The sequence below is a fragment of the Myxocyprinus asiaticus genome, chromosome 31 (genome assembly GCF_019703515.2).
Source record: "Myxocyprinus asiaticus isolate MX2 ecotype Aquarium Trade chromosome 31, UBuf_Myxa_2, whole genome shotgun sequence".
In the NCBI taxonomy this organism is placed as follows: domain Eukaryota; kingdom Metazoa; phylum Chordata; class Actinopteri; order Cypriniformes; family Catostomidae; genus Myxocyprinus; species Myxocyprinus asiaticus.
This window is the reverse complement of record NC_059374.1, coordinates 42,950,225-42,972,320: the sequence shown is the minus strand read 5'-3', so window position 1 is coordinate 42,972,320 and position 22,096 is coordinate 42,950,225. Positions and strand designations below refer to the sequence as shown.

The following is a 22,096-nucleotide window of genomic DNA, read 5'->3' as shown; positions in this document are numbered from 1 at the left end:
GATGGTGATGGGACTGTGTTCTCTGTCTTTTCTTCTGAAGTCCACCACAAGCTCCTTTGTCTTACTGACGTTTAGGGAGAGGTTGTAATCCTGACACCAGTGTGTCAGAGTGTGCACCTCCTCTCTGTAGGCTGTTTCATCATTGTCAGTGATCAGACCTACCACCGTCGTATCATCAGCAAACTTAATGATGGCGTTGGAGCTGTGTGTTGCCACACAGTCATGTGTGTACAGGGAATACAAGAGTGGGCTGAGAACACAGCCCTGTGGGGCTCCAGTGTTGAGGGTCAGTGATGAGGAGATGTTGCTGCCTATTCTAACCACCTGGCGTCTGCTTGACAGGAAGTCCAGGATCCAGCTGCACAGCGAGCTGTTTAAGCCCAGAGCCCGGAGTTTCTCATCTAGCTTGGAGGGCACTATGGTGTTGAATGCTGAGCTGTAGTCTACAAACAGCATTCTCACATAAGTGTTCTTTTTTTCCAGGTGGGAGAGAGCAGTGTGTATTGTAGATGCAATGGCATCATCAGTGGAGCGGTTGTTGTGGTAAGCAAACTGCAATGGGTCCAGTGAGGGAGGCAGCACTGAGCAGATGTAATCTCTGATTAGTCTCTCAAAGCATTTGCTGATGATGGGGTTCAGAGCAACAGGACGCCAGTCATTTAAGCAAGTTATTTTGGATTGCTTTGGAACAGGCACAATGGTGGATGTTTTAAAGCATGTGGGGACTACAGATAAAGAGAGGAAAGGTTGAAAATGTCCGTAAAAACACCAGCCAGCTGGTTCACGCACACCCCGATGACGTGGCCCGGAATGCCGTCTGGACCCACGGCTTTGCGGATATTCACCCATCGGAAGGATCGGGTTACATATAGTTGCGATCGGGTGTTTGTTAGTTGTTAGTGTGTTTGCGAGTTTCAGAGTCAGCTGATAAAGGGGACTGGTTTTAGGCTTCAGCTCTTGGGTTTTAAGGGCTTCATGTTGCAGTGTGTTAGGAGAACTTCAGTTTAGGTGTGTCCAGAATTTGAGGGATCATTTTTCAATATGTATAATTAGGGGGTATCTGCCTAGTTCGGCCCGGCATGCATTAGTAGGTGTTCTTCTCTGAACTCCTCGGATGTTTCTACAGAATTCTGCATGCAGGGATACTATGGGGTGTTTGTCCTGTCTAGAGTAATCTGCCAAAATCTCTGGTGCTGTGCAGAGGGGGGCCAGCTGAAGCCCAGCCTGTTAAAAAATCCTGGTGCAGACGAAAGTAGAAGTAGATTTTTTAGACTTCGAAAAGAAGAAGCAGGTTTTCAGACGTTCACTCTACTACACCATTGTACACAACAGCAGAAAAAGGTTTTTTAATTCAGAAAAAAGTGTTTACTGTTAATAGCCTTTTAGGAATAAAAGGGTACATGATGGAAAACGCTGAACATTTTGACTAATAACATTTTTATTGAGGTGAGTGTTCAGATTTTTTGATGCATGTTAAAGTTTCTTTAAGTGATAGGAGAAACTCCAACCCATTTAATCGTATAGATCACATTTGTAACCAAACGTTAGTTTTAAATGTAAAGGGTCTAAATGTTGTTGGTTTGTTTCACAGATTTGTAAACTATAATTTAAAGTGTAGTCTGATTTGATTTCATATGGCTATTTTTCATGAGAGAGGCACTTAATTCCACTTTGCCCCTCTAGAGCTCCATAAATAACAAGAACAGTATTTCCTGTTATAATACAGATACAACCAAATGCGTAGCCAGGAAATTACTTTTGGATTTTGGATTTTTTTACCAACTTTTCAACAGAGACAACAGAGAAGCGGCACATTCAAACAGTTCTTTTACACTTTCAGAAATTAGAATTTATGCATTTTAAACTATTTATAAATATATAATTGAAGTCAAAGAATAATCTATAATATTCTGGGCATGGGTTCAATTTGGGTGGCACAGGCCCACCCCGGCCCACCCTTGTCTACACCACTGGATGCAACTGCCATAATTGGTACATATTTCAAAGTATTGTAACGTTACATAAAAAAAAAAGTAAAAAAAAAAAAAGAAAGAAAAGAAATATGCATTAATTCTTAGTTTATCATTTGCTTTCCCCATAGTTAAAACCCCCCCCAGCAACATCATTATGTTACTTTATTGTTTGCAACTGAGTCTTATTGGCCAAATGAGCAATTTTGGATTCTGTAGTTTCTCACGAGTTGCAGTCAAATACCCGAATCATTTTAGTTTTTTTTTTTAATAAAAATGGTTTCCCTCACCTGAGTGGTACAATGCTTAGAGACTTTTCCTACAGTTGCCATCTGAACACACACACACAAAATTGACTTGATTCGATGAGCGTAAGTGGCTGTAAAAAAAAGTGAAACACTCATTGTGTTCGGCTCAAATTTGACTTGCCATAGGAAATGAATGGGTGAGACTATAACACAGAGACATTTATTTTATTTGTCAAGTAAAATCAATAAATCTACACAATGCAGAACACACACACACACACACACACACACACACACACAAAGTAGTGAGACTATAACACATCCACAATGCCGAACACACATGCACATGCACACACACACACACACACACACACACACACATTTTTTTTGACTATACTAGAGAGGACATCACATAGACTTTTTACAACACATTACACAGTGCATAAAAAAGTTCTAACTGATGCACAGATAAATATATAATTATATTCATTCCATACTCTTAAATATTTATACACAGTGTATGATATCAAACGTTCAGAAAAACCAAAAGGGTTAATTCTTCAGAAAAAAATAAGCCCTTACAATTCTTACCTGCTCATCTGCAATGCTTTCTTTCCTCAACTTGTAAAAAAAACAACTGATCATTTCTATGGATGCCTTTAACATCTTCACTGACTCCATATTTGACTCATGTGATATATTTAATGTTTTCTAAATTCTTACAAAAGTTTTGTGTGGGTTACAGACCTAGAGACCGACATTGCACATGTTGTCAGCCACTGACTTTTATGAGTTTTATTCCTGCAGGGGGCGCTTGATGCTCTGAAAACCGAATCCTCCATGCATCCGCGTTTAAACCTCAGAATGTTCTTATTGCAGACATTTTAAATGGTTAGTTATTTTTTAATAAAAACTGATAATTGCAAGGATTTATACCTGTGAATCTATAAAAGCATTTTTGTAAATCCTCATCCCGTAATAATAAACAACTGTGATTGGCCCATCCTGGCCAGCGCTGAGAAAAGTAACAGGTACCACGTGAAAACACTGTCTACGCTAGAGGGGGATTGCGCAACACTAGTTGGGCGATACCAACTCGTACAATGAAGGGGGCCTTCAGTTTTTTGTCTGATTATGAGTCACAGTCACCTAATTGCAAGGTATCTTATACTAAATATTTTTTTTGAGCATTGATAAAAAATATATAAACAAGGACAGATGCATGATGACAGGGGACAAATGGGGGACAGCAGTATTTTTAACAGTAAAAAGAGTGTTTTTATATATATACAGGTGCATCTCAATAAATTAGAATGTCGTGGAAAAGTTCATTTATTTCAGTAATTCAACTCAAATTGTGAAACTCGTGTATTAAATCAATTCAATGCACACAGACTGAAGTAGTTTAAGTCTTTGGTTCTTTTAATTGTGATGATTTTGGCTCACATTTAACAAAAACCCACCAATTCACTATCTCAACAAATCAGAATACATCATAAGACCAATAAAACATTTTTAGTGAATTGTTGGCCTTCTGGAAAGTATGTTCATTTACTGTATATGTACTCAATACTTGGTAGGGGCTCCTTTTGCTTTAATTACTGCCTCAATTCGGCGTGGCATGGAGGTGATCAGTTTGTGGCACTGCTGAGGTGGTATGGAAGCCCAGGTTTCTTTGACAGTGGCCTTCAGCTCATCTGCATTTTTTGGTCTCTTGTTTCTCATTTTCCTCTTGACAATACCCCACAGATTCTCTATGGGGTTCAGGTCTGGTGAGTTTGCTGGCCAGTCAAGCACACCAACACCATGGTCATTTAACCAACTTTTGGTGCTTTTGGCAGTGTGGGCAGGTGCCAAATCCTGCTGGAAAATGAAATCAGCATCTTTCAAAAGCTGGTCAGCAGAAGGAAGCATGAAGTGCTCCAAAATTTCTTGGTAAACGGGTGCAGTGACTTTGGTTTTCAAAAAACACAATGGACCAACACCAGCACATGACATTGCACCCCAAATCATCACAGACTGTGGAAACTTAACACTGGACTTCAAGCAACTTGGGCTATGAGCTTCTCCACCCTTCCTCCAGACTCTAGGACCTTGGTTTCCAAATGAAATACAAAACTTGCTCTCATCTGAAAAGAGGACTTTGGACCACTGGGCAACAGTCCAGTTCTTCTTCTCCTTAGCCCAGGTAAGACGCCTCTGACGTTGTCTGTGGTTCAGGAGTGGCTTAACAAGAGGAATACGACAACTGTAGCCAAATTCCTTGACACGTCTGTGTGTGGTGGCTCTTGATGCCTTGACCCCAGCCTCAGTCTATTCCTTGTGAAGTTCACCAAATTCTTGAATCGATTTTGCTTGACAATCCTCATAAGGCTGCGGTTCTCTCGGTTGGTTGTGCATCTTTTTCTTCCACACTTTTTCCTTCCACTCAACTTTCTGTTAACATGCTTGGATACAGCAATCTGTGAACAGCCAGCTTCTTTGGCAATGAATGTTTGTGGCTTACCCTCCTTGTGAAGGGTGTCAATGATTGTCTTCTGGACAACTGTCAGATCAGCAGTCTTCCCCATGATTGTGTAGCCTAGTGAACCAAACTGAGAGACCATTTTGAAGGCTCAGGAAACCTTTGCAGGTGTTTTGAGTTGATTAGCTGATTGGCATGTCACCATATTCTAATTTTTTGAGATAGTGAATTGGTGGGTTTTTGTTAAATGTGAGCCAAAATCATCACAATTAAAAGAACCAAAGACTTAAACTACTTCAGTCTGTGTGCATTGAATTGATTTAATACACGAGTTTCACAATTTGAGTTGAATTACTGAAATAAATGAACTTTTCCACGACATTCTAATTTATTGAGATGCACCTGTATATATACACACAATTCAAAATCATTTATCAAATGATTCGGGTTACAACAAGCCCATTTTTGCTTGTGCATGTGCTATGTTCCCAATAAAACAATTAACTGTACTATATAATGTTCTTTGCATTTGTTTTTTTTTTTTTTTTTGTGGACAACAAACCACTTGAACTTGAACATGATGTACTCATAAAGTAATTTTGATTTCAGAAGTGGGAAGTAGGATTGCACATGAAGGCAGCATAAAACAGGTAATATATTGTCACACTACTGAAGAATTAAGTTAGTAGTGTCGCTGCTACACTGATCATTTGTATATTGATTATTTGCATATTATAGACTGATATTGCATTTAGTTGCAAGATGTTTCACACAGTTATAAGCTTCATCAGAATGTTAATCACTGTTGTTATATCACTTCAGGAGGAGATAAGACTCGTCAGATCCAACTGATGACTGATGGGTGACACACAAACGTTCAGAAACGGAGATTTTTCTCCAGGATGCAGGTAATGTCATTAAAGTCAAATGTTTAAAAACTAGTTACAATTACAATTCAAGGTTCAAGTGTTTAAAATTCCTTCTTAGGAGCAGTCCAGTACAGGTGGCGAGACCAAACTCTCTGGACCCCAGCAGTGTGTCTATGAAGAGTGATGACTCTTTGGACATGCCAATAAAATTTAGTCAAGACACATCACATGGTCTGAGGTCATTTTTTTTTTTAATTTTATGCATTTGTTTAGACCAATCTGTGAAACATTTTGACCAATTCATTAAAAAGAAGAGTCTCAAAAAAATGATTCACTCACAAATCAAACCCCGCTATGTCTTACATGAAAGTTTATGCTACACAAGAGCAATATCTAACAAGTAACCCGCACCTGGAAGAGCAAAGGAAAAATACACAAGCACTTCAAGCCACTCTCAGCACTGTCATCTGCACCACTTGAACAAAGTCACACTTCTTGTAATAAACGCCCCTCAGGGTACATTAAAGCATTTGCCTTTGTCTGTGCCTCATTCTCAACCCCACTACACTATCATCTATCTATAACTTCACATTTTTAAATAACTAGTTTTAAAATTACAGACCAGGCTTTGGCAAGCCAACATCAAAGTTTTGACTCACTTTACCTATCTAGATGTTGATTTATTTTACTCATTATGATCCTATACATTTACCCCTTTAAATTATGTAATTATCTGTTATTTAAATCTTAATCTGCTCAAACTTTTACAGTCATGAATCTCAATTTATCAAAGTCCAAAGCACAATCAAATCAAATCCAATGATGGAAAAGTTTCAATGTTTGTGTGAGGGAACAGCAAAGCAGGGACACCAAGCACTCCTGAATGAGAGAGACCAATAATGAGCATGAGGTGAGACAGATTGAGACACAATCCAGGAGAACAGCAACAGAGGAAACATCAATCAAATGCAATGACATCTTCAAACCTTTACCTGGACAAGACAAACACATCAGAACTGTGCTGACAAAGGGAGTCGCTGGTATTGAAAAACAGTCTCTGTACAGAAGTTCATTCTGGAATGGGCTGAAGGGAAAGCCAATCAGGACGTCCACCTCATATTTCCACTTCCTTTCAGAGAGCTCAATTTGATGAAGGGCAAGAAACTCAGTCTTTCAGATCTGCTTCAGGATTTTTGCAATGAAACAAAACAAACGAATATGTCCAGTGATGAACATAAAGTTTTATTCATTTTAGATGGTCTGGATGAGTGTCGTCTATCTCTGGATTTTCATAACAATGTGAGGTTTTGTGATGTAAGTGAATCAGCCTCATTGGACGTGCTGCTGACAAACCTCATCAAGGGGAATCTGCTTCCTTCAGCTCTCATCTGGATCACCTCCAGACCAGCTGCATCTGATCTCATCCCCTCTGAGTGTGTTGATCGAGTGACAAAGGTACGAGGATTCAATGACCCATAGAAGGAGGAATACTTCAGGAAGAGGATCAGAGATCAGAGTCTGGCCAATAGAATCATCACACACCTGAAGTCATCAAGGAGCCTCGACATCATGTGTCACATCCCAGTGTTCTGCTGGATTTCAGCCACTGTTCTAGAGAGATTGTTGAGTGAAGCAAAGAGTGAAGAGATCCCCAAGACTCTCACTCAAATGTACACACACTTCCTGATCATTCAGACAAACATCAAACATGAGAAGGACTACAAAAAGAAAGTGAAAGATGAAGACATGATCCTCAAACTGGGGAAACTGGCTTTTGAGCAGCTTGTGAAAGGCAATATGATCTTCTATAAGAAAGACCTGAGAGAGTGTGGCATTGATGTGACAGAAGCGTCAGTGTACTCAGGATTATGCACTCAGATCTTCAGAGAGGAGCTTGGACTGTACAAGGGAAAAGTGTGCTGTTTTGTTCATCTGAGCATTAAGGAACATCTTGCAGCTCTATATGTGAACCTCTCTGCTATAAACAATAACATAAATGTGTCTGATTACAAATCACGTCTGTTCTCTAGATTGTTGGCCCAGATTAATAAATATTATTCATCGAAACAGCTTTTAATATCCGAGTTGCATCAGAGAGCAGTGGATGAGGCTTTACAGAGTAAGACTTGACATCTGGACCTTTTCCTTTGTTTCCTTCTGGGTCTCTCGTTGGAGTCCAATCAGACTGTCTTACAAGAGCTACTGTCACAGAGAGGAAGACACTCCTGCAGTAAACAGGAAACAGTTAAATACATCAAACAGAAGATTAGGGAGAATCCCTCTACAGATAAATCCATCAATCTTTTCCACTGTCTCAATGAACTAGGTGATGAGTCATTATTGCAGGAAATCAAACATTATCTGAAACCTGGAACAGTAAAAGTCAGCTTTAATTTTTGTGTTGCTGACATCAGATCAGGAGATGAATGTATTTAAACTGAAGGATTTTATTGGAGTTCAAAATAAAGGTGATGAAGTTCTTCAGTGTCTGTTGCCTGTGGTTAAAGAATCCAGATCAGCTCAGTAAGTAACTCTGAGAACCATCACTACACACCATCACTTTTTTTAAAATTATATCCATAAAATAAGAGTCTATATAGAAGCCCCTAGAAGCATATGGTAAAAAGTTGGCACACTGATTAGGGTTGGTCTCAATATCCCTTGTGCCAATTGTGGTGCCAGTATCTCAAGTACTAACAACAGTTCAAAATTTTACATACAATTATCTAATAACTTTATTTGCTCTTTATTTTTGCCTCGACTTCCCTGCTATCTCCTCTGCCCCAGGTCCATCGCTCTCGCTGCCTGCCTGTTCCTGTTCCACTGTCCTCAGCCCTGATCCTCACCCAGCCTGCCACGCCTAGTCAACAGCCACAGATCTGCTCATCCCAGTTCCTCAGTTAATTTTTTTCATCTAATCAAACTCACTCTCCCTTTGTCAGTGTCCTGCTTTTGGGATCAAACCACGTTGTCCAGCATAACACAGTGAGTGGCAGTTCTGCGGACGGAAACATCTTGTTGATAAGAGAGGTCAACAGAGAATGGCCGGACTCGTTCAACCTTACAGAAAGGCTACGGTAACTCAGATAACCCCTCTGTACAATTGTAGTGAGCAGAATAACATCTCAATGTACAACATGTCAAACCTTGAGGCGGATGGGCTACAACAGCAGAAGACCATGTTGGGCACATTATTAGGACCATTGTGTTCCTAATAATATGCTCAGTGAGGGTTTAACAACAAATACCTTTAGACACATGAAAAAAAAGCAGTTGGTCCATGTGTCTGATTTGCTGTGTGTTCACAGAACAAACGCATGTGAAGAGATCTCACTCTTTCTTCTATGTCAGTCATTTGACCACATTTTGCAGGAATAGTGTCGTACATGTGAACGCTGAAAATTATCTTTGACCATCTCAGGAGGTGCTCTGAGTTTAGTTTGCTTGATTTCCATGAAGCAGTCCGTTTTACATGCACTGGGAATGTAACGTCCTGGTTACTTTCGTAACCTCCGTTCCCTGATGGAGGGAACTGTGTCGATGTAGTGACACTAGGGGTCACTCTTGGGAGCCCCAAACACCTCTGCTTTTTGAAAAAAGGCCAATGGGAATTGGCGAGTGGAATTTGCATGCCACTCTCCCGGACATACGGGTATAAAAGGAGCTGGTATGCAACCACTCATTCAGGTTTTATGCTGAGGAGCCGAGACAAGGTCACACGCAGAGCTACAGGTGCTGGATGGGGGTCTCGGGCGGCCACGCCAGGTGGTGGCGTTTTGCGGGCACAGGTGCACCACAACCGCCTTATCCACCTGGGGGATCGCCGAGTACCCAAATTTAAGCACAAATAACTCTATTTATCTAAATAAAGATAAAAAAGTAGAAAAACATTAAACAGGCACTGATCTGTGAAGAGGTTGTCAATGGTCTTTTCAGGTTGGAAAGCTGTGGTGTCAGAAATGAAGGTTGTGCTGCTTTGGCTTCAGCTCTGAGATCAAACCCCTCACATCTGAGAGAACTCAATCTGTCAAAAAATTATCTAGGAAACACATTCGGCTGCTCTCAGCTGGACTGGGGAATCCTCAATGTAAACTGGAAAGACTGAGGTGAGATCACTGGTGAAAAAGAAACACTCTCATAGTTTTTGATGTAATAATTCAGACCAGGATATAGTCTTAAGGGGTCATTCACACCGAAGACGTTTTTGAATCTCTATGCACTGTTTTATATCAGTTTTTATTGTAATGTAATTTTAGTGCCAACATTTGCTAAACTTTGTTTTCTAGAATAGCGAGTGTATATCGAATGTAAACGGCAAGATAAGCTAGTGTTGACAACTCACCGACTGTAACTGCCATGGTGTCCCGATTGGTCTCTCCACTAACAGCGGGACGATTTCCCAGCACACCATCTATGAAAGTTCACTGAACCATGGAAAGTCATTTCTTTGGGCACCACTTTGTCCATTTGGTGTTTTAATGGATTTGTACTGAATTAATTTTTTAAAAGGCGAAACTACCCCTTTGACATTGAACTCTGACGTCAATCGCCAGTTGGCCTTGTTTGGCCCAAGGGTAATCAGCGGGTCATAGGCCATTGCCCGATAGCCCCGAGGAGGTATGATGAAGCCCCAGAAGTAACAGTGGGAACGCAACTGGCCCTGGCACACACTAGCACACCCTCATTTGCCCAATAGTGGAAACGCAGCTATTGACTCAACCAATGGTGTGAATTGGTGGGGGGGAGATTTGTTTGTTTATTCAACAGAAGACTGGGCGTGTTTGGAAAGCTGTCTAAAACAAGGTTTAGTTTTGCAATTCTGTTTGTGTCACATTATATACATATTCACACAGCGTGGGAAGATGGTAAAGCACCAGGCCAGCACATTTAGAGATCTCACTCTAGAATTCAAGCTATATATATTTGTGCTGAATGTGTTCTTATAAAATCACAATATCCTATTTTTGGAATAGTTCTTTGGTAAACAAGTGAATACAATGAAACCTCATTGGCATACATGAGGATAAGGGTAGATTTAACCCAATTTAACCCAAAGGCAGAACAGTGCTCTTAGGACAAGTGTAATTTTCATATGTAGAAGTCGGGCAATTTGTCACATTTAGATCAGGGTTTGTTGTCAGGGTTTGGGTTGCGATAATGTTTAAGTTTAACCAATATGATAGAAGTTAATGTGTTCAGCAGTGTTGTATAAAGTATCCGTTTGTCATACTTGAGTAAAAGTAAAGATACCTTCATGGAAATTGACTCAAGTAAAAGTTAAAGTAGCTCATGAGAAAATGACTTAAGTAAAAATATTAAAGTAACTGATTTTAAATTTACTTAAATATCAAAAGTACAGGTAAATTGCATAAATTATGGAACAGTTCATTAAACCAACGGCAACATATTGGTGGTGTTCATCATTTACTCACCCTCATGCCATCCCAGACGTGTATGACTTTCTTTCATTTGCAGAACACAAAGATTTTAGAAGAACATTTCAGATCTGTAGGTCAATTCAATGCAAGTGAATGGTGGCTAGACATTTCAAGCTACAAAAGGCACATTAAGGGAGTATTAAGTTATCCATACTACTACAGTGGTTAAACCCATGTAATCTGAAGTGATTCAGTCAGTTTTGGGTAAGAACAAACCAAACTGTAACTCATTTTCACTGTATATCTTGCCATTGCAATCTCTAGGCACGATCATGATTTCAAGCTTGAGTTCACTTTCTAGTGCTTGACGAATGCGCAGAGCCCTAGATGGCACTATAGGAAGTGTAATCGAGCTTGAAATCATGATCGCCAAGGAGACTGCTAATGTCAAGGTTTATAGTTGAAAAAGGAGTTATATTTTGGTCTATTCTCACCCAAAACCAATTGAATCTGTTCAGAAGACATTGGTGAAATCACTGGAGTCTTATGGATTACTTTTATGCTGCATTTATGTGCTTTTTGGATCTTCAAAAGTCTGACCACCATTCACGGCAATATTCTTCTGAAAATCTTTTTTTGTTTGTGTTCTGCAGAAACAAAATGAAAGTCATACACATCTTGGATCGAATTTTTAAATTAACTATCCCTTTAATGGCACATTCAAATGATCGTATTTATGTGATGAGTGTAAATGAACACCACAGTCCATAAGAATTGGAACATTGGAGGGAGTTGAGTCATATTAGTGACCAGAACAGAGACTTGTGGGGGTGGGCTCTTTTCATTTGGGGCAATAGGCAACCACCCAGAACACCCTGACAGCTGCATAGCAATGGGCTGAAACACAGTTAAAACAACTTAAAAACAGTATAGCAACAACCTGACAACCACCTAGAACACCCTGTCAACTCCAGAGCAATGTGCAAAAAAACACAGAAAACAACTTAGCAACTGCACAGTAACAACCTGGCAACCACATACTGTAGCAATGCGCCCAAACACACAGCAGAGATCACCTTGACAACTGCATAGCATGCCCTAGCAACCATCCAGAAAACCCTAGTTACCACATACTGTAGCATAAATGTGCTACAAAGCAAATATAACACTTTAGCAACCACTATGGTGTCTGGATCCTGACTTCCCTGTCTAGTTCAGTTTCGGTCTGCGTCGGGATCCGGACTCTCATGCTTCATATTCTATCTGTCTTTGTGTCTGCCTCTCGCGACCGTGGACACACGTTGTGCTCGCTTTGCGCTGTGTGCCCGGGTCGTGAGCTGTCTTCACGTTCGGCTGAGGTTCGGTCACTTCGGTCTGAGGTATTGGGTTTGTGTGTGGCCAAACTCTCGCATAGGTGTCCTGTTTTGTTTTTGTCGCCTGTTGCATGCATCGCGCAGGTTTTGTTTAGTGTGAGAATGCGTGGCATCTCTTTGTTTGGCGTTGCTACGCATTATCTCATCTTGTTTGTCGGTTGGCATGGGCATATATTGCCTTATTGTCTTGGTGATGTGCGCTCATGCCATTCGGGTGTTTTGTTGTCTTGTGAGAGCACGTGACTTTGTTTTGTTTCTGTATTGCCGCGTGTCTCTCTATCTTACGTCATACCCTGCCTCCTTGTTTGCCCATTATTAGTTCATTTGTTACACCTGCCCTGCATTAACCTGTTTCATTTCCTTCCCTGTTTTAGTCTCCTCATGTGTGCTGTCCAGTGCCAGTTCGCCTTGTGCAGGTTTTCCAGTCGGTCTTGTATGTGTGTATGGTCACATACCTTGTCCTACCTTGTTCCTGTTCAGTCCAGTCAGTCCTGGGATCCGGTCCCCCGTTTACGTGCACCAGCCTGGATTATATTTACTTTGTATTTTTACCCTTTGGGGTTGTTTACATTTATGGTTTTTCCCCATTGTGGGAGTTTTGGTTTGATTTTTTCCCTTTTGTTTGTATTAATACATTTCTTTATTTTTAACTCTGCGCTTGGGTCCTGAGCCTCTCTGAACACTGCGTCTTCACCCAGTTGCTTAACAACTCATAAGTTGAGTTACAAAAAATTAAATAAATAAAAAGACCATAAACAATTAATAGACTCTAGTGATTTCTCACTGGAGCAGTTTTGGAGCTTGTAATGGATATATCTCTCTTATTTTTTTAAAGTATCTCTGCTGTGTGTCATGCTCTCATTGTGTTTACTGGTTGCAAATATGTCACAATGGTCTTTGATTTTGACAACAGATCTGTTTTCAATTCTGTTTTCTATTGAAATAAATGTTAGAATTTCACAATGAATATAAATTGAATGCAATTTTACAGTTTGAGGCATAATCATATAACTGCAGCATATAACTAGTAAAAGTGTGGCAGGTAGCCCTTTAAAAATAAATATCGGGTATTGGATCGGGATCAGCCGATCACAGTATTAAAATATTGGTGATCAGTTTCTGCCTCAAATGTCCTGATCGGTGCACCTCTGGCGTGCTCCCTGTGTTCCCGCACACTATTTCTTCTCTGTCAGACATCTCGGAACAGTTTGCAAAAGTAGTGACGTGTATAAATGCTGTTTATGATCGCTGATCATTTTAGGATGTATATGCAAATGACATGCAACAACATGGGACAACAGGTGAACTGTCATATGTGTCATCATAATTCAGTACAGAATTATGATCAGAAATGTTTCTTGAATCTTCTTTTATCTTCTCTTTAGCATTTGTCATGGCAAAATGATCATTATGATAATATACATCGGTGAGCCAAAACATTATGACCACTCACAGGTGAAGGGAATAACGTTGATCATCTCCTAATAAGGCCAGATGTCAAGGTTTGGGTAGATTAGATGGTAAGCGAACAATTAGTTCTCGTAGTCAATGTGTTGAATGCAGGAGGAATGTGCAGGAGTAAAGACCTGAGTGACTTTGATAAGGGACAGATTGTTATGGCTAGATGACTGGGTCAGAGCATCTCTGAAACGGCTTGTGGGGTGCTCCCGGTCAGCACCTACCGTGTACCTACCGACAGTGGTCCGAGGAGGGACAAACCACAATCCGGTGACAGGGTGTTGGGCACCCAAGGCTCATCGATGCGCGAGGGCAACGAAGGCTATCCCGTCTGGTCCGAACCGACAGAAGGTCTACTGTGGCACAAGTCACAGGAAATTTTAAAGATGGTTATGGGAGGAGTCCTTGAGATGTGACACATTCGAGCGTCGGAACTGCACCTTGGAGCCGTGGAAGAAGGTCGCCTGGTCCGATGAGTCCCGTTTTCTTTAACATCACGTGGACGGCCGTGTACATGTGCATTGTTTACCTGGGGAAGTGATGGCACCAGGATGCACTGTGGGAAGATGACAAGCCGGTGGAGGGATTGTGATGCTCTGGGCAATGTTCTGCTGGGAAACCCTGGGTCCGGCCATTCATGTTGACTTCAATTTGACACATGCAATCTACCTAAACATCGTTGCAGACCAGGTACACCGCGCCCTGCCACACTGCACACATTGTTCAGGAATGGTTTGAGGAACATGATGAAGAGTTCAAGGTGTTGCCCGGGCACTCTAAAAGGAGTGGTGGTGGTGTAGTGGACTAAAGCACTGAACTGGTAAGCAGTAGGTTGTTGGTTCAATCCCCACAGCCACCACCATTGTGTCCCTGAGCAAGGCACTTAACTCCAGGTTGCTCCAGGGGGATCATCCCTGTAATCAGGGCACTGTAAGTCACTTGGATAAAAGCGTCTGCCAAATGCATAAATGTAAATGTGCTAGACCAACAAGTCTGATCCACAGCATCTCCACCAAAATAAATACATTTAGTTCCATTTCAAGAACACTTGTTTACTATATTTTAAAAATGTGCTTGTAGGTCCCTGTACTTCAAACTGTTCATAGTGAAGTAATTTATCTACCTGTATTTTGGGCCCTATTTTAAGAGCGCTATGCCTTTATACTATGCCAATTATACTTCTGCGTAGAACATACGCCATAGGTTCTGGTTTGCATTTACTGTCCCATTCATAAGAATTTGATAGTGTAAATGGACTGTATGCGATGCATCCTCTGCTCTGTTTGTCGCCTGCACTGCTCCAGACCGTGATGTATGTGTTGTATGTTTTCTGTTGGCGTCTCTGGGGCTGTTGGCTCTCGTCCTGCTCGCCCGTGTCTCACCTGCTTGAAATATGCTTTGCTTCTCTACCATTGCTAATTGATATGCTCCTCTGTTTAATGTTTTATGTTTAATTTCTGTACAGTGTCTTTGAGCTTTGAACAGGCCCTGCACAAAATAAACTTAATACTATTATTATTATTAATCCATCATCTGCGGGTGGATTGCATTGCGCTTATCGCTGCGCCTAGTGCAGGCACGAAAATAAGAGCCCCTATTATGTTTTTTTGTTTATATGTGAGGTGATAGATTAGAGTTATTGATTAAAATTAGGCAAAGCTTTTAATATATGACAGTACTAATAGTTTATTTTTAAGCTTTTTAAAACAAATAATGCAGTAATTTTCCAAACATCATATTTGATTGTATTTTTGTACTTACAGATAATAAATGGCAGTCTGATCTCCAGTTTACAGTGATTCAGCTGATGATAAATATAGACATGCTGAACCCACAGTGATCACAATCTGATACTGGATTTGTGTGTAATTGTATATTTTCTTGTGAACTCTATTTTAGCTACTTTGTTTTTTATTTATTTATATTTTTGTTTAAAATTTTAAAAACAAAAGACCAATAATTATAATTAACTCACAAATCAGTTATGCAACAGTGAAATGGCAGCATGTAATAGATTAAACCTGTTTCTTCCTGTGAACAAACATGCTGTAAAACACTATCTATTTGTTAATTCTTTATTAATCAATTAATTTAATAAATCCTTTGCATTCATTATTTGACCCTTGTGTGTCAATAAAAAAAGTTACTCAAAAAACTGCCATAATAATATGAAATATTAATATTATTTTCCACTTTCAATTAGTTAATTTTTATAACCAACATCAGTCCTGATCATAACTACCAAATATTCATTCATTTTCAGGATTTTAACCCTTTAAATGCCAGTTTGTTTACATAATGCCACTGTTGTTTTTTACACACACACACACACACACACACACACACACACACACACACACACACACACACACACACAATTTTATCTGCATCATTTATTCAATTGTCCTGCAGTGCTCTATAATATAGCAAATAGAAAATAGGTAAAAAGCTTGTATTTGCTCCATAGGCTAAACATGAGAAAAATGGCGCCATCTGGTGGAAAATATTAAAAATGTAAATTTTGAAGCCAGGGCTCCGGAATGAAAGTATAATATCATAGAATTCATGATTTTATGCTTTAATGTCACTGGGATCAAATATTGCGGTTTTAATGGGTTTCAATGGGGACAATTTTGTCCTGAAGGTCCTGAGTGTAACTATTTTGTGTACACAGTGTATTATAGATGTATTATAGGAACTGAGGTTGAAATATCAAAAATACACACCTTTGGCAAACTTTATGCCGTTGGCATTAACACAGACAAAATGATCAAAAAACAAAAATGAAAAAGACAAAAATTAAGGGTTAAAAGTTCACAACAGTTTAACATTTTAAAGCCTGAAGGATTTTAAATGTGATGTAAGTTACCAGCAGATGGCGACAAAAGTACTGCAAACATTTCTCACTTTTAGAAATTCAGGTAGTGTGCCGGTAGAAGATACACAAATCAAGTTCATTACTTGAATGCTTTCATTATGAAATGAAATTAGAAAAGAATAGACATTATATTTTGCTTTAAGGTAACTATAAACCATTTTTATTACCATTCCTAACATAACCCCTTAAAATACTTCAGCTCATAAAATACATCAAGATTATTTGTTGACACGAGCTTCAAAATACCCACAATGAGACAAGATCTCAGTCCAGAAAGTTTGTGGTTGCTCTGGAATGGTTTTGCATCTTTTCTGTTGTTTGAGACTTTGTGGTTCATCATCCTCCCTGTCTTTCCTCTCTTTCATCTGCTTTACAGTCTCCTTTCTTCTGTTCCAACATTGTTTCACTGTCCTTCTGTGTGAAAATCATCTCAAAAGCTTTTTGAGTCACAGAAGCCTCAGTGGATTTTGCTACAGTTGTTTAGAAGCTTTAAATGACTCATCTGAGAATAATCTGGTTCTATGAGGACCCTGTGCAAAACAGGCCTTGACATCCAACAGAAAAGCTGCAGGAAAATAACACTTTTTCAATCAATAATGTCATTTTTGTTAAGAAAAGGAGGTTGTGCGATGCCTTTAAACTGCTTTTAGGCAGAAAATTCAGGTAAAACCACAGTGTAAAACACCATGAGGTGATTTTACTTGAATAGATGATGTAATATGACTTCCTGGACTTGGTCAAGTAAGATCCATCAGCCCTACAAACACCTTGAGACAGTCATTTGACCTCAGGTTATTCCAGGGGCAACTGTCTCAGCTGTCAAAGTTAGTTTACTGTTGACTCTTTTAACCATAAAGTCTATGTTTCTTCTGTCAGGGATTCACTGAGGTGGATGGATACCAACTAAGACCAGTAAACCGGCTTATATGCTGAAAGAAAGATAACTTTTTGAGTTGTAAACAGACAGACAGACAGACAGATATAACAAAACAACGTGACAATTCACGTCTCTTACTGTTGGTTAAAAATGCACACCAGATTTTATTCTGTCAATTTAAATCAACTTTTAGATGCCCAAAGGTACACGTCTCCTCTATTTTAATGCATGACATGTCTCTGGGGAGTAATTAAAATGATTTTCAGGTTTTTGCTGAAGGGTAAGATGCATCGCGCTTGTGTTTGATGCTAATTGCTATGAAATTAGCAACAGTTCATTAGCATGCCAGAGCTGCTTATATGAGACACAAAGAGCCGCCTTAAGTTTTGGGCCTTTAATTCTTTGATTATTCAGACAAAACACTCGGCAGTCAGATGGTGTGAAATGGATTAGTTAGCAGGTTGGAGAAATCAAAAAACCAAACCACACATTCGATGAAATAAAACAAATGAGGAAACAATACAACGATTCACTAGCAACACGTCATATGTGGAACAATGCCACATTAACCACTTGTAAACAGAGCATAGCTGTGCTATTAGGGATGTTCCCGAAACCGAATATCTTATTCGGAAAGGCACGGATAATGACTTCAAAGCGACATTTTAAATAAACATATCCAGAATTACAACGAATTTATGAATCTGTGCAGCCAATATTTCCTAAAGTTTTCCTCCCCAATTTGGAACGCCCAATTCCCAACGCGCTCTAAGTCCTCGTGGTGGCGTAGTGACTCGCCTCAATCCGGGTGGTGGAGGACGAATCTCAGTTGCCACCGCATCTGAGACCGTCAATCCGCTCATCTTATCATGTGACTTGTTGAGCGCGTTACCGCGGAGACATAGCACGTGTGGAGGCTTCACGCTATTCTCCGCAGCATCCACGTGCAATTCACCACGCACCCCACCGAGAGCGAGAACCAATTTATTGCGACCACGAGGTGGTTACCCTCCCTAGCAACCGGGCTAATTTGGTTGCTAAGGAGTCCTGGCTGGAGTCACTCAGCACACCCTGGATTCAAACTCGCGACTCCAGGGGTGGTAGTCAGCGTCAATACTCGCTGAGCTACCCAGGCCCGAAAATGCACAGTTAATTGTATGTTAATTGTCACAAAATAAATTATCACAAATATCACATACAGATAATACATACAAACTAATACCCAAACCAGTACAGTGCACACCCAGCAAACAATGCAACACAGCCATGAATAAGTAGCAACACTAAAAAAATAAAAGTAAAAATATGCAGATATTAATATCTGAAATACCAGGAGAAACCACAACATATTCCACAGTTAATGTAGCCAATAAATTCAGCTTCATCTGGTGAGAAAAAAAGAATAAAAGAATATTTTTTTAAATAATAACTGTATAATAATAATAATAATAACAATAATAATTATTATTAATAATTAATAATAATTAATTAATAATAATAATAATAATTATTATTATTATTATTATTAGGCTTTTATTATGAAAAGGCATATATAAGGCATATTTTATTCATAGAAACTATAAATGTAAGAGTAACACTTAAAAATGTCAATTTTCATTTAATTTTGACACACTTCTGATTTAAGCCCCGCCCACACCCGGTTCTATCCGAATACAGAGACAGATGCAGATACAGATCATTTTGTCATATGAACAGATATAGATACAAATACAGAAAATGGCTTCGCTGCATACCCCTATGTGCTACACAAAACTACCCTCAACTATCAGCTGATTTAGACTAAATGAAAATACTCAACTAGGACTATAATTCTAGAGTTATAACCAAACCAAATGCAGTACCAGATGGTTGCGTAATGACAAAAATACCTGTTTAGTTTGTCATCATGATGGTTGTTAAAAGTTTTATTGAAAATTGGAATAAATTCTTAATAAAATCTTGAACATGCATATCTTTTGTTGTTTACTTCATGTTATTGACAAATTTTCATAGCGCTTGTGATCCAAACACAATCACTTAATCTCTAAACAGCATTAATATTAAGAGGACATAACTATTCCTTTCTACTCTAAATGTTCATTTGGTATTCTGTTGCTTAGCAATAGCACATCATTAAGTGTCAAAACCACGACCCGCTTATGACATCGCATATTAATGACAGCAGTCAGCAGAACATACAGTATATACTGCAATTAAAATAAAATAAAATAAATGTAATGGTGAAGTGTATAATTTTTATATGAAGGTCACATTAAAACTGACTTGTAAATGTTTTATCAGACCTTCATTTATTTTTGGTACTTTTCAAATGTCTTTTATGTATAAATTAATAATGACTTATTTTGCTTTGCTTACTTATTTTGCCTGACATGAGGAAAAAAAAAAATGAGAAAAAAATAAACACATAAATAACTGAAAACGTCATAGAAGTGGTGTACCAGATGACGAGGACAAGTTTTTTTTTTCAGGCAATTGACAAATTCAAATATATTTTCTAGGGCTGTCAATTGATTAACATTTTTTATCAAATTAATTACATGGTATGCCGATTAATTAATCGAATTAATCGCAATTAATCGCAATTAATCACATAGCCTGCATAAATATTTGCTGAGAAGCCCCTCAAATAACATTAATTCAACATATGATTAAATAATTATAAATAGTTATATTTATATAATTATACATAAAATATATTATAAATTTTTTTTTTAATAAAATTAGATAATTAAAATGCATTACATTATTTTGCCACACAAGTGAAGCATTAAATAAGACAATATAAAAAGTGGCTTTAGAATGCAAAATATTGTTTATTTCCATATTATTGAACATAAGGCCTACAGTTCACAGCAGTCCATTTTGCAACTGAATTCGTCAATCAGTCTGAGATTTATTATAAGGGCTTGTTTAAGGACGCGTCAATGTACACCTGGGTCATACGGACGCTTTTGGAGCGTCTCGGTTGTGTTGCGTCTTAAACATACTGTTTTTAAGTCACTGTGTCAAGTTAAACGAAGTTTGAATCTTAGAAAGACACGTCTTGAGATCCCTGCGTTCAGATTTGCGCTCCATCAAGCTGTGTTTGTATGCAAGAACGTGTTCTCATCTTGTTCTGTCTGCTGTCAGTAAGTGTGGTTTGTTCTCTGTATAAGCTGCACGTTGCCTATACTGTGAGTTTCACTTACTGCCCCCTGGAGGAAACAGATGGTACTACAAGCTTGAATTGCTCAGATGGAAGGAATATTCCTTAATATACAACAGTTAGTTCCGGTCCTCGAATCTGATTGGACGAGAGACGTTCCATGAGCACTGATGGTCTGACACCATCATCACTCAGACGCTTCACTGTGTGTATCACTCCGCTTGTGTTCATGCTGTTCTATACTAAAGTGTAAGAGTAGCGCATATGTGTTAAGAGTTACTGTATATGTGTCTCTTACATGTATTTTTTTTACATTGCATATGTTAGCCAGCAGGTGGTGGCAAAAGATCATTTTTGTGTGTAATATGAGCCACTTGATGAAGTGAAGTGAATCTGCATCAGTCAGTGTTTACATACAACAGCTCTACGTGATCGCTTGTATTACTACTACACTACTAAAGCTAGGAAATAGCTTTAAACGGCTTTAAACGAACAACTTCAGCAGTACAGCTCATCACAGCTGAGACACAGCAGACTGATTAATTACACAACTCAAGGCGCTTACCTCTTACTGGAGTTTCCACATCGGAGAGGACGTGCTGTATAAAACGGCGGAGGAGATTGCGGTTTCTTGCGCACCGGCTACCGCGAAATAATGGATGGCTATTTTTCCACTGAAAAAGCTGATCTTCAGAAAGCTGACAGCATCTCTGCTTGGGAGTGGCTACAGGTGATCGCACACGCTCCATCTCTCTCTCTCTCTCTCTCTCTCACACACACACACACACACACACACACACACACACACACCCATCCATCCTTGTTTATCCAATAACTTGGTAGAAACAGCACAAGCCGTGATACTGTTTCTGAAGTGACATTTTTGAATTACTAATGAAGGCTTGGACACATCATTTGGTTTGAATCAGCAATGGCAGATTTTGATCCGTTGCATAATAAAGTAGTTCCACACACAAATGCGTTTTATGACCATACTGAGTTTTTCCTAATTTTTTAAATTGTACTTGTTCATTGAACTGTTGTATATAAGCAAAATCACACTCGCAATCGTGCTATATGGCCCTAAATCAGCACAGTTGTGATTACCTACAGCCGAATCACAGCAGTGCTGATGTAGGGCCATATCGCATGATTGCGAGTGTGATTTTGCTTAATGTCCGGGGACATGATTGATTGCATTCGTGTTTTTAACACGTTATTTTTTTCAAATATAATTAGCGCGTTCATATAATATTTTCTAAATAAAATATTACAAATATAGTCACACCATTTCATATTATTTATTAAAAGGTTAGATTCCACAATGATGCCTTTTAAATGGGGTTTCTTAACTATCTGAAATCTTAAAGTTCAAGGGACATGTTTATCACCATATTTTACTACCGACCCATCTG

General features: G+C 39.1%; 1 long non-coding RNA gene and 1 pseudogene across 1 annotated transcript; both read left to right on the top strand.

The window, feature by feature from the left end:
- The first annotated feature begins 5,214 nt into the window (after positions 1-5,214).
- Positions 5,215-6,082, top strand: LOC127422634 (uncharacterized). The gene is made up of 3 exons (XR_007894205.1): positions 5,215-5,332; positions 5,505-5,590; positions 5,670-6,082. It is a non-coding gene; the product is annotated as an uncharacterized LOC127422634 (long non-coding RNA).
- A 163-nt stretch (positions 6,083-6,245) lies between these two features.
- The window catches only part of LOC127422187 (NLR family CARD domain-containing protein 3-like), a 116,340-nt pseudogene continuing 100,489 nt past the window's right edge, over positions 6,246-22,096 (top strand).